We start from the raw sequence: 10,375 nt of genomic DNA, 5'->3' as shown, positions 1-10,375 counted from the left end.
AACTGCTAAGATGACCGCCGCTGATGCACTAGCAATTAACAGTAGCATATTACCATTAGCATGTTAACATTAGCATGTTAGCGTTGATGCGGTGACGCGCTAGCAATTAACATTAGCATGTTAGCATTAGCATGTATTTAATTCTTAGAGGCTAATGATAATTAGCATGTTAACAATTAGCATGTTAGCAATTAGCATTTATTTAATTCCTAGTGGCTAATGGTAATTAGCATTCATTTTAGCATTGGTCGTTAATGTTAGAAAATAGCTAATATCTCTGTGTGTCATTTTAGACAGACAAGTTCCAATTAAGTGCCAAAACTGCTAAGATGGTCGCCGCTCGGCTTCTTCCCCCTCTCCTCCTTCAGGCAGGCTCGAGGTTGCCAAGCAACCAGGACCTAATCAGCTCTTTCAGGCACACTCAATAATAAAATTGTAAACAATGGCTGTGATATGTCTCTGTTCATTTTGTGTGATTTTTTTTAAAGGTGTGCTTCTGATGTTCTCGCAAACTCCTGAAACAAGTTGAGTCACGCTTGAAACAGGTTAGTGTCTCACCCTGCCAGCATGCCCCAAGTACAGTTGTGTTCATTAATAAATTATCAGCTATATGTTCATGCAGCATTTTAATGCATTTAATTATTTTAATGCATAGACCAATTGACTCTGTAAAATGATAGTGTAGTGAAAGTTTCAGTGTTATGTCTAATGTATTCAGTGCTAATCTCAGGAATAGTGCCAGTGCTGTGTGATCGTATCTGGTGGAGGAGAAGCTCGGGGTCACTGAAGATGATGTTTGATAACAGAGAGAGGCAGCTGAACACTTGTAGGTACAAGCTGTGGCAAAGTCTTAGCAGATTCTATCATATGGCAGCAAAGCTTCTTAGCCTACATATATTGACTAATTCACTGGATAAAAAATTGAACATTGCTGTGTGAGAGGTCGGTCCAGGCTGAATGCTAAATAGAAAAATAAAAATAAAAAAGTATCCTGAGCTGAAAGAAGAAATCGTATTATAGGAAGGAGTTAAAAGGTCATGACAACATGAAAAAAGTGTGAAATGTTATTAGAATAAATATCTAATATTCAAAATGGATACACTTTTCAAATATATATATTCAAATATTTTAAGATTTCCTACGTTCCTTGAGGTTGCATTAAAAAAAAAGTAGTTCTACAGGTTCATTCTGATATTTTAGTTTTTGTCACCGACTTTTACAATCCTGCTCTGAGATCTGTTCCTGTGTTGATCTGGCTGTAGAGACACAGTCCGCTGCTTCAGTCAGCTGTCTCCATAACTCCATAATCTGTCTGACCCTCCAAAACTTTAGGCTTCATTGCCCCCAGACCATCCTAATACTTCAGAGGTTGTAGTGATTTGTGACGATGGTTTCTCCAGTTTATTTGTTCAATTTAAAGTGAGGGGAATATGATTTTGTGGATGTTCAAGTCTAAATGAAAAAAAATCTGAAGAGCCATTTCATCATGTTCACCTCTAGTCAAATGGAGCAAGGTGCAAACTGAGCTCATGATGAATTAAACATTTCAAATGTTGATATATCGGCCACAAGGCCTTACTCTAATCTTAAGTAGTCCACGTCAGTGATTCATAGCCAAGATGAGTTTTTCTCTATTTTAGCAACAACTTTATTACTGCTGGTCGAGCTGTCAAACCTGCAGCTCGAAGGTGAATCAGACACTTCCTTACTTCGCAAGTGTTAAGCTGTTGTTTCAAAGAAACCTGTCTTCTGCTTCTGTAGTGGTTTTCGGCCTGCCAGACCTCTTCCTGTCAGTTTCTTCCACGTTCTGTCTTTTTGATGGTGTAAGAGACGAGGGCTTTGAGACTCTGGACCTCACTTCAGACAAAGTTTGGAAAAAGGCGCCCACTCCACTCTGACTTAGTTTACTTGCTTAGTTTTGCTAAATTTCTAGATGTCTATGGTGATGCTATTTGATCCCATATCGACACTCCTAAGATGTTCATTAGTTTCTGACTCTGAGAAAAACGGTAAGATTCCCCAAAACTACAGTATCTCTGAACTCTAGTTTAGTCTCTGTGATCTCCTTTTGACAACTAACGTCATATTTTTTGCTTCCATTCACTGGGACTCCCCTTAAACAGTCCGGAGCCCCCCTGTGGAGGTCCGCTAAAATAAAGACGTACACTTAATGGTCTGTCTGGCTTCCTTTGTTAACAGCCCTTTTCTTGCCGTTAGTATAGCACTATATTGTTTCTTGCAGTGTGATATTGTCCAAATAATGCTCCAGAACTGTTTGTTACAACACTGCTTTTATACAGACGGGGTTTGTCAGTACTCAAACGTTGTTTAGGAATAGTTTGCAACACATTTCAAGGTTTAATTTACTTCCACTGCTGCAGAACTACAGTTTGTTAACCCATTATTTGTTCCTTTATTACTTAATTTTACCTTATTTGACCTCATTCAGTTCAAGTTTTCAAACTTCCAACAGCTTTCTGTTTACCATTGTACCATCAAGGTGTTTTAAAACTGTAGGTGAGTTGTGTACATGTATATTCGATTTCTTCAAACATACAACTCTGGAATATGGACTGATGTCATAAAATTTGTTCAGGGTTTTACAAAGTTATCCATATAATTTTAGCTCTTTAGTGAAGAATCTGTTTGGAGGCATTTTATCCAAAACAATTATTGTGACACATCCAGCGGATTTAGTATTTAAGAAGCTTTGTGTTAACTCAACATCACTGAGGGTAAAGTATCTCACAGAACAGTGGATCATGTTACATAAATTAAAATGTTCATTTATTGAAGTTAACTCCAAACCTATTGGTAAAACAAGAACAGATACTGCATGGTAGGGACTAGTGTGTGGATTTCGAGGCAAACTGTAAATAGAGTCCCCTCAATGTCACACACTGAAGTGTCAGTGTGTCTTTTCTTGAGCGTCTATAGTTTCTGAGAGCTTCACAAACATGCTGCCACAGAGGAAGAACGTAGTGACAGCTTCATCTGCACAGCCGAGTTCCTCTGGACTGTCATCTTCTTCTGGTTGGTGATGATCTGGTTTTGTTCCTGTAATCTAAATGAAGCAAAAATCTAAATTTTGTGTGTGAATCGCTCTTAGTCTGGCCCCTCTCCTGAGACCAGTTTGCTTTGGGACACCCGACCAGGATGACTCCAACAACAACACAGGTCCCAGGGTCACAGGAACACGCAAACCTCTCCACCACGATAAGGTAGCGATTCTTGGAGAGGAAAGTTTATTGTTTTAATGTTACATTACATTACATTACATTTTACTACATTACATTACATCACATTACATTTTACTACATTACATTACATCACATTACATTTTCCTACATTACATTATATTATATTTTACTACTACATTGTTACATTTTCCTACATTACATAATATTACATTACTTTACATTTTGCTACATAACATTACATTAATCAACTACATCTTTATCTTGTCCTCAATCTTCTCGATGTCAGAGGAGGGGGAGGAATGTCGGCACCTTCGTTATCACTGAGGACATCCTGTTCGTTAGGTTCGTCATGTTCGTCCTCAGTGATAACAGTCATGTCTTCTTCATCGACAGGATGGTCTACATCGGCCTCAAAACAATCCATGATGATGAGGTTGTTGCCATCTTAAACTTCTTCCTCAGGTGACGTGCAGTCACAAGAAGCAGAAGTTTCATCTGACGACTCCTCATCATCATGATTGTCATCAGTCTCGTAGCCATCCATGTCGACTGAGCTGTCCTCCTCTGTTCAGGACTCTTCTTCAGAAGACTCCTCATCATCTGACTGGATGTCTTCCACCATCCAGTCAGACGAAGAAGATTACTCCTTCCAGCGTTTCCCTGGCCTTGGACTGGATTATATTACATTACATTATATTAGATTTTACTACATTACATTACATTATATTAGATTTTACTACATTACATTACATTACATTATATTACATTTTACTACATTATATTACATAACATTACATTTTACTACATTACATTATATTACATTTTACTGCATTAAATCATATTACATTACATTTTACTACATTACATTACTCTATATTACATTTTACTACATTACATTACTCTATATTACATTTTACTACATTACATTACATTATATTACATTTTACTACATTACATTACATATTACATTTTACTACATTACATTATATTACATTTTACTACATTACATTACATTATATTACATTACATTTTACTACTACATTACATATTTCATTTTCCTACATTACATAATATTACATTACTTTACATTTTGCTACATAACATTACATTAATCAACTACATCTTTATCTTGTTCTCCATCTTCTCGATGTCAGAGGAGGGGGAGGCACCTTCGTTATCACTGAGGACATCCTATTCGTTAGGTTCGTCACGTTCGTCCTCAGTGATAACAGTGATGTCTTCTTCATCGACAGGATGGTCTACATCGGCCTCAAAACAATCCATGATGATGAGGTTGTATACGCGCATCGTTAAACTTCTTCCTCAGGTGACGTGCACGTCACAAGAAGCAGAAGTTTCATACTGACGACTCCTCATCATCATGATTGTCATCGGTTCTTAGCCATCCATGTCGGACTGGCTGTCCTCCCTGTTCAGGACTCTTCTTCAGAAGACTCCTCATCATCTGACTGGATGTCTTCCACCTCCAGTCAGACGACAGAGAGATTACTCCTTCCAGCGTTTCCCTGGCCTTGGACCGTGGGTCCAGTCCTCATTCTGTCCTCCCTCTCCTCTACTGGAAACGCTATCCAGAAAGGGAGGTGGGATCCTCGATGCTGCTTGAGGCTCAGGCATGATTTCCCTCCCCATCTCGCCTTCACGACCCATCGCCCCGGTCTGTGGCTTCACTGGGCACTGATTCCCACCCTCTCTTCTCTTGCAATGATGCCAAAAAGCTCTGCATCATCTAAAGCGGCCGCCTTCGCCTTCAGATGAAGAACAGAACACTGAGAAGGGATTGTCCTCATCTGAAGAACTGGAGAGGGAGTCTTCGCCTTCGTCTGAAGAGCCTGATAACAGGGACGTCTTCGTCTTCGTCAGAAGAGGTGGATCCCTCGTCTTCATCCCAAGGGATGAAGTCGGGGTCACCATCCTCTCCATCAGAAGAGGCAGAGCTCTCATCTTCATCCGAAAGAAGATGTCGGGGTCCCCCTCATCTTCCTCAAGAAAGAGATGGAGCCCTACGTCCATCCTCTGAATAGATGAAGTCGGGGTCACCATCCTCTCCGTCAGAAGGAATGGAGCCCTCGTCATCAACCAATCGAATAGCATAAGAACAAGTACCTCTTGCACGAAGGCGGAGGACATCTGCCGGAATAATAAAAGAAAAGTTGAGTTATAGATTCAGTTTAAAGTTGTGAATATTAAAATAGTAATCACCCAAATAACACTTAACAAACTTAAAAATTGCATTCTGTCATAACGTTGTGTGTGAGAAATGAGGACATGACACAACACACATGCAAATATTCTCATGAGTAATACATGTTCACAGGTCACAGCGTCCATGCAAGCCACATCACTTATTTACGAAAGTGAGTGATGAAAACACATCAAACGGCTCACACACCCACACCCCACACCACACACCCCACACACACACCACACACACACCACCCACCACAAGTGTACCAAACATGGAACCGTGCACATCAACATGCATAAACCTTATTACAAAAAATCATTTTCAACGGCAACAAGTTGTCTTGCCCAGTCTTCCACAAGCACAAACTGATGACTGCGCAAACGACGCGAAGCAGAGACACAACCAGACGACCTCACACCCGCCTACTGAACAGACGTGACCGACAGAGGCTTGCAGAAGATTTTAAAAGTATGACAAAGATTAAAAGTTTACACAAAAATCTGGCCAACCTCTGACACATGATGTAAAAAAACAGGATTTGCACTTAATGAAAAAGTGAAAAGCCGCACATACTGGTTACTCCTCAGTTTAACAATAAACTTTTACTAAGTTAAATTGTTTCAGGCTGTGCAAACACACAGGGACATTTCTTTAACACAGACAACCATGTAATACATCATTCACTCCATATCACACACCATTGTTAACAATCACTCCTATTACAGTTGTACTATAAAATATAGTTCTCTTACATAAACATGTTAAAATGACTATTTGAGGTATTTGAGGGCAGGTCAGTAATTATGTATGGGGGCGACGGGGCCAGGTCAGGCACACTCAAAATTTTCTTAGAAAATTTTTCTAGTTAATTAAATCAATCATCTAATTCTCACAAATAAATCTATTTCACACTATTGTTTACAGTATATTTATTTTGTCCCTAAAAATTGATTCATTTACGTGAGGAATTTAAACGACAACAGCTCTGTGTACATTTAAACCAGGTGAGCTCTGATTACGCATTGCGCGTTCAGGCGTTAACCTGCTAAAAGTTCATCGTCTCCATGGTGATAAAAATGTACATTCGATGCGTTTTATGAAAAACGGCCCAGTCGCCATCTTGACTTTAAAAAATGTTTTCACTCAAAATCGACAAAATTAATACAAATACAATATCAAAAAATTATAAATATATATTATAGATAATATATATATATATATTCAAATAAAAACGTCAGTACTCGTGCACTATTGTTAGAGTGTTTTCCCGAAGTTTTAAAGCGCTAAACCACAACAACACGTTTACACGAGTAGCCCAATCTGTATCTCCAAACATTTTCCAACTCGTCTACTTTTAAATGACACACGGTTCTGCTCACATTTAGAATAAGAATAAGAATACATGATTAAGGTCTTACCCAAGGCAGGTCCAGCTCAGGCAGGTCGACAGGCAGGTCATTAGCAGGAGGTGCTCAAGGGTAGGGAGGGGCGGGGGGCGGAGGGGGCAAGCTGACCGCAGGGTTGGGGGGTCAGTCGTCTTCAGGCCTGTCTCCCTGGGCAATCCAGATATTTTCTTGCTGATCTTGCGGTGCTCGATCTTCTTCTGTCCCTTCGTCTTCTTCGCCTCCCTTCTGCTTCTTCTCCCTGCCAACGAATAGGTGCAAAAAACGCTCCTTTCTCTCCTTCCTCCTCTCTCCTTCTCTCTCTTCTCCTTTCCTTCTTCTCCTTCCTCTATCGGTTGTCCGGTACAAGGTTTTCCAAGCGGTCAGTTTTGGCAGCAGGTCGGACTCCGGGTCAAGTTCACGTGCAAAGTGGAAACGTGCGAAAGGTCAGCAGGCCTTATATATGACCTCGTCTGCGCGTGACCGTTCTATTTCCATGGCTACTACTGACGCACGCGATATACGTGTGCGTGTGTGCGCGTTAAAGATGCGCTATAATGATGACTTTTTGATTTTTATTGTTTCCACAACTTCCACTATATGTTTCTATCACTGACTAATAAGATCATAGGCAAGGCAATAACTTCAGCACATACATATCTCGAAAATTAAACATGTACAGTCAGTAAATCTTATTCTATTGATGTTTGTGCAGGCAGCTATTTTTCTGTTCTGATGTTTTTGTTTGGCCTCATCATCTCTTTTATGGTGTTAATTTTTAAGATGTAAGTGTGAAGAGTGACTTCTGATTTTACCCTCAGTTATTATATTTAAATAAAATCCACCACCTCATTTTATTTTTTACTTCTTTTTTTGTTACATTTTTAATTCATTCAATAATGGCTTTAGATGAGTTTGACACACACGGCACAGGTTGTGTATTATTATAATGTATTATATGTTGTGTATATTATTATTATCATCGTGTATTATTATTCACGTATGAGAGGAATGCAGCATTGCTTGAGGTAATTGTTATTAATAACCATCCCAGGATGAAAGTCCTATAGCACCATACTGTTCTCATCTTCTCTGGTACAATTTGTCCCAACAGTTTCTTCGTACTCTGAACGATGCAGAGAAAGTAGTAAGGCATCCCTCCACAGTCCTGCCCTGCTGTATGCAATTGATTTCTCTATTCCTGTATTGCTGTAAGTATAGGTGCAGTCTGGGCACTCACAGTAAGGCCCTCGACAACACTCACCAGCAATGCCCCCCATTACGCAATTCTACTTTAGTGCGGATCCTTATGAGCTAGTTTAGGATCTTCATCTCTCATATTTATAGGCTTAGGAACATGTTTAAGCGTACAATGCTTGAATTTCAGAAATGAATCCATTTAATGCATCCATTTTCTGTTCCTTTACAGGAGGACCTCTGCTATGCTCCTCCACTGTCTATTTATCAACAGTAATCCTGCTTATATTAACGACAATATACCGTATTATATATATCTATATATATATATAATATACATCATATATATTTCATATATACATATATATATGATACTTATAGTTCTTATTATGTCATATCTAAACATTTCACGGATCTGGTTATTAGACACAGATTAAATGTTAAATATAAATATTTCAATATTTATCATCCGTACAGTGTTACACACATTAGTAGCTGTAAACACTTCATTAGAAAATACATACGTTGGTTTGGTGTTACATAAGGAGTAAACATTTATAATCATCACTTTAAAGTTACATACGTTGTTTTTGGTGCCTGTTTGTTCCCAGATTATTAGTGTGTGTTGACTGGGTGTATAAGAGACATTAACTTAAAGAACTTTGTAGAAAGGCGCTTTATGAAGTTCAGTCCATTTCCTTGTATTAGTTTACCGGCAGATCTGCCACATCCAATATGGCGGACCCGTTGACGTATCGCGACCAACGACCAACCCGCTCAATGCGGCGTCTATGTATATATGTCTATGGTCTAATTCGATTTATTTATTTATTAAAAAAATAAAAGATATCATTTTGTTGTGTTTTTTAATGATTTATTTACACAATTTGTTTCCTGTTGTGTGTAGGTATAGATGTAATAAAATAAAAACAAAAGAAGTCATAAAATGCACAAGATATTTATATAAATGCAGTTTAAATGCAGGCACAAGACGTCAGGTGGAATCCATTTCTTCTGTATTAATTATTTTTAAGTATTAATTTTTTTTAGGCTAGCACAGTCATCAGTTCAATGTACTCGTTTGGTCACAAGGTGGCAGTGTAAAACCAAACAAAATGCATTCTCTGGCTGAGTAATATAATGTAATGTGGCTCCATCAAAGTTAAAGCAAAAGTAAATGAATCTTCTCAAACGCTCGGCTTCTATGTGAATGATCTGTCTATGTGTTTTAACACCCACTAAAAGTTTATTTTTGTCGTGTTAGGTGCCATCCACTGTTGTCAGAAGGACCTCAGTAAAGAGGATTTGTGTGCTGTCCCTCCCAGCAACTGTCAACAGGCTGTCATCCCCTCAGAGAAGAAAGAAGACTCTGGAGAAACAGTCGTGTCTGTGTGTTTACCAAGTTATTTAAGATTCTGTTGTATAGGCGACTATTGCCTGATGTGACACTGTGTTTACTTTGTTTCTAGTTTGTCTTCTTTCATCTTGCCTTTGAGCGTGTACAAAGCTTAACATTGGTTTTGTAACAACGTGGTCCAACTTTTTTTGAATCACCTTCATTTAGAGTGTATTGGGCTTTTATATTATATTTTTTTAAACAACAGTCTGACATTTTGGTGCATCATCATTTTGTAATTCTGTCCTGTCAGACGTCTGTATGCAGCTCAAAGTGCAGAAAGATCTGCTGAAATGGTGCATGCATGAGTACTTTCCTAATTGGACTTGTGGATATGATGCTGTTTTTGACTGACATTTGCATGTTTGACGTTAAAATGTAGCATAAATGTAACATGAATTATCAACCAGCTGGTTACACTGTGTTTCATCCTGTCCACAGTTTAGCTTTAAGATGTAGAGCAGCAGAGAAAAACCTGTCTTCAAAGCTGCAAACAAACATGCAAAGTAAATAAGATATCTTTGGATTATTTGTTTGCTTGTGGCTATGTTAACTGTTTCCCCTGGCTTCCAGTCATTTGTGGAAAGTTAGGCTAAGCACTTCCTGAATCAGTCTGTGTACTGGATACACAGACATGAAACTGATTATGATTTTGTCATGTGACTCTGGGTAACACCTTTCTCATGGCAGACATGAATTGTCAGGTGAAATGAACAACATTAACGATGGATCTTTGAATGACAATCATGACTCACCATGATAGTTGAAAAACCGTTGAAGGTATTAGTATTACATAAATAGATAGATAAAGTTAAAATGTCAGTTAAAAAACTGTTACTAACAGCCTTATAATAACACTGGAAACACTGGAAAATCAAATGATTTGTCAGGTACCCTTTAGGTGTAGGAATCGGGTTTTATATTATAGGAAACCTAAAACCTAAACTAATTAAGTAACTAATTAAAAGTAACTCCCATCCTCCCATCAGACAGG

At 38.5% G+C, this 10,375-nt stretch overlaps 1 long non-coding RNA gene across 1 annotated transcript; it reads left to right on the top strand.

Annotated features, from left to right (window-relative positions):
* Positions 1–484: 484 nt before the first annotated feature.
* LOC109141013 (uncharacterized) lies at positions 485–3,221 on the top strand. The gene is made up of 3 exons (XR_003462369.1): positions 485–545; positions 731–826; positions 3,110–3,221. It is a non-coding gene; the product is annotated as an uncharacterized LOC109141013 (long non-coding RNA).
* Positions 3,222–10,375: the final 7,154 nt, after the last annotated feature.

Source organism: Larimichthys crocea, chromosome IV (assembly GCF_000972845.2).
Source record: "Larimichthys crocea isolate SSNF chromosome IV, L_crocea_2.0, whole genome shotgun sequence".
Lineage (NCBI taxonomy): Eukaryota > Metazoa > Chordata > Actinopteri > Sciaenidae > Larimichthys > Larimichthys crocea.
Note: the sequence above shows the minus strand (reverse complement) of the source record. Positions and strands in the feature narration are given on the sequence as shown.